The sequence below is a fragment of the Colobus angolensis genome, unplaced genomic scaffold (genome assembly GCF_000951035.1).
Source record: "Colobus angolensis palliatus isolate OR3802 unplaced genomic scaffold, Cang.pa_1.0 Scaffold3, whole genome shotgun sequence".
NCBI lineage: Eukaryota > Metazoa > Chordata > Mammalia > Primates > Cercopithecidae > Colobus > Colobus angolensis.
In genome coordinates, this window is record NW_012116265.1 from 17,394,539 (window position 1) to 17,398,419 (window position 3,881).

The following is a 3,881-nucleotide window of genomic DNA, read 5'->3' on the forward strand; positions in this document are numbered from 1 at the left end:
ACTTGTTGAATGAATGAAAGAATGAATGAATATTAGTTGAGTTTTTCCCCTTTCTTTGAAGCTTCACTTTTTTGCTAACAAAACAACAACAACAAAAAAGAGAGACTAGAGAATGAATGGAGATGGAGATATGGATGAGGGTTAAGTCTTTGAAAATATGAGCTATTAGTTGGTCTGATCACAATTACATGTATAAATGGAAAAAGTAGCACAGAATATCCTAATATACAGATAAACAAATAAAGATTTTCATTTTGACTGCATTACATGATATTATGGTTGACTTTTTTTCCTAGTTACTTTTTTCTTAAGAAAGCAGCATAAATACCAGCCATGTGTGCATTGTTTTAAGGTGAATTACCTAAAAAGAATCTGCAAATTGAATACTTTCATTCCCACAAGTACATAATGCATACCATGCATGAAGGTGTTGAATGCAAAGATAACCATGTGGTTCGTATCTTTCAAGAGCTTCAGGAGATTCACAAACCTCTCACTGAAAGTTGACCAGACCCTGAGCTGTCCACGTATGTGGGTTCTGTGGGCATTATGGTTGGCTGTCTTCTAGACTTCTAGACTTCCAACCCACCCCTTTCCCACAGTGTGGCAGCTAGGCCTTTGAGTGGAACTAATTCCACCCCAAGCTGGTCACGGGGATTCATTTAGGGATAGACACAAAACCCAGTGGAGTTCAGAAAGAAGTTCAGACATTTTCCATTTTTGCAGAAAGAGATTTTCTCTCTCCCCCAGGGTGTGAAACAAAAACCTGACAGCCTTCTTGCTACCAGGAAAGAGGCCAGCATAAGGATGAAACAAACACACAGAAGAACAGGGGGAATCAGAAAAGTTGAACCACAACTCTATTTACTTTGTGAACCTCTGGATCAAACCCTGCCTGATGCCTACCCCACTTCTGGACTCACATATAAATCCAGTAAGCGGGTATAAGCTAGGGTGTCTTTTACTTGCAACAAAAGGCATCTTGAAATGTCTTCTTTGATCTCTTTCAGGCCCTCCCCTCTGCTTCTCACTGGTCCTGTGTGTGTCCTGGAATAACACGTGGGCTGTGCTATTAGTGTTGTGTGTGTCACAGATGCAATTCGAAATCCTAAGACAATGAATTGGTTTTCATTTACATATATCTGATATCTCGTTTCTCTGGCATTAATGATTGCCTTGCCATTGATATTAAAAGCATAAAAGCAACAGGGAGCTTCTCAGACCTGCAGCATATTTCTCCAGTTGCATTCCTGAGCTTTGCTGATGAACATGCTTTTAAAATGACACCATGGGACTCCCCAGGGAACACTGTGGCTGGGTTGCTTTTTCCAATGGCCTCTCCTAGCCTCAGCCTGAGACCCGAGGGCAATGCTGTCCAGGGGACAGTCAGCCCAGAAAGACAATGTGTGAAGAAACTCAATAGTTCCTTTCCTTATTTATTAGATTCCAGATACATGGGACCAGGATGGAAGAATCCTAGGGCATTTGACTTACATGGGATCTCTGGGAGAACATATACAGAGGCAGAAAGACGTACAAGTAGGTGATGCTGCAATGGGGGACTGCCATTTTAAAAAATATATACATCTTAAGAAGCCATTCCAGCCATATTATCATTATTAGAAAATAAAACAATCTTTCCACATAGTGCTTTTCTTTGGTGCTGTTCCGTGAGCATGGACTCTGGACCCTTCGGTCTTCTTGTCACAAGCTGGTCACCCTCCCCTGCCACTTCCATCTGCACAGAGGGAGGGCGGAGTCTATGGGGAAAGGGGGCCCCCAACACATGTGGGTGCAGGTTCCAGCTCCTCTAAGGCTCTGCCATGGCCTCTCGACTCTGCTGGAGTCTGGAGAGTCTCTTACTTGGTTCTTAAAGTGTGGCCCGAGGAAGCTCCCTATATGCAAAGATTGGGTTTCACACGTGACGAGTTCACAAAGTGACAAAGCCAGTCTGGAAACTTTAGAATGTATGAGGACAAGGGGACCAAACAAAACCCAGCCATACCACCTTCTCCATGGTTGGATTTTTATGTTTTATTTCTTGGTTCATTTCAAATGACCTGTATCATGAGAGTACAACTGAGACGGGCTGTTTCCTCTTTACAGATTTTCCAGAAATGGCAGGTTTGGGGTAAACTTGAGATCTGTTCCATTGGGGGAAGGGTCCCCTAAACTCTCCTCACTTCACCACCTTCCACTAAGTAAGTCCTGTCCTCCAGAGAGGGTCCTCATCTGGCCAGACTTCCAGGTAAGAAGTTGGCCCCTAAACTTCTTTTCTGAGTGTCCAGTGGACCCTTTCAGTACTAAGAACTTTCCCATTGGATGGAGTTCCATTGTTACTGACACATTTCCTGTTGTGATCTGAGGTTTAAGTATAAAAGCAGCTTCCACCTCATGGACAACAACCAACAGGACTTCCACCCCACTCTGCTAGAGGGGCTCTGAAGTGAGGGCGCTCGCAGCAACACAAGGTCCAGTGAGGCAGTGTGCGGAACACCAGCTCGCTCCAAGCCAGATTTTACATGGTGAGCCAGAAATGCTTTCCCTAGAAAAGATGGATAGCAGATGCCAGCTGGGCATGATGCACTGCCGCCTGGGTCCTCCAGCTTGAGCAGGAAGTGACAGAGCAGGGTGCCACCTTGGCCCCGCTGCAAGGACAGAGCACAGTGAGAGACTGAGGGAGCCCCAAAGCGCACACCCCAAGGTCTCTACTGTGAAGGCTTCCCCGGAGCAGAACCTCAAGGCAGAGCCTCTAAACACTGTGCTAGACTTGGTTTGTAGCCGGTGTTCCTTGATGCCGGGAAGGGGCCTTTGCCCTGAATGTGTGCCTCCACCCAAATGAGGAAAGATGGGCTGCATGGAGGTCTAGGGATGCAGCATCCTGGGTAATGGCTCTAGTACCTACTCATCAAGTGACTCAGACCTGATTCCCCAAAGGCAAGCAGAGCCGGGGGGACACACCACTGGTCTGGGAGGACTCTTGGAATCCTTAACATTTTCTGTGTGGGACACCATCAGAGAGCTGCTCTGCGATTTGTGGATTTCAGCCAGTCCTCCTGTCTGGGATGACCTCAGCACATCCGAGCACGGAAGCCCAGGCTGGGAGGTTTCCTGGGGTAGAACCAGGGAGGCAGGACCAGGGCTTCCATGGAAAAGCTGCAGAAAGGCATCTGGCCTCCTGGTGTCCTAGTGCCAGGTGAGATCTGCCTGCCTCTCTCTGTGAGGGGGGTTGGACTAGAAGGGCATTGATTGGGGATCCCCAGGGGGTTGCTCTGATTCCTGCTTGTGAAGGCAGCTGATCCGGAAGGGACATTTTCCATCATGGCTTGATACTCTTTCGTCCTTGGGAGATCCTCTAAGCTGCCCTTAGCCAACATGTGAGCACAAATGGGTGTTCAGGGCTGCCCCTTGAATGAGTGAAAACTCTGATGGCCGTCCACAGAAATAGGGTGACCCACTGTCCCAATGTGCCTGGAGTGGAGGAGTTTCCTGGGACAAAGAAACGTCCCAGGACGGTTGGTCACCCGGCACAGCCAGGAGGACTGCAGGCATCCTGCCAGAAAGCTGGCATGCTCGCGGTGCCCAAGGGAGCTACACCAAACCTCTGGTGGTGCAAGGGTGGTGTAAGGGCACCCCTCCTGTGGCACTGGCACACCAGCCCTGCGGTATGATGCTGAGTGCAGGGAAAGGAAGCCAGGAAGGATGAGGCAGGCCACCCCGCTGAGCTTCCTCTCTCTGGGGCTCCCCTGCCTACTTACTCAGCTGCTGGGCCTTTCTGTGCTTGGTAAGATGGGTCTGGGCCGCTGCCCATCCTGCCCTGATCCTCCCCACCTGGAGTGCTCTCAGATGGAGCCAGGCTCCTGAGCTTCTCACAGGCTCAC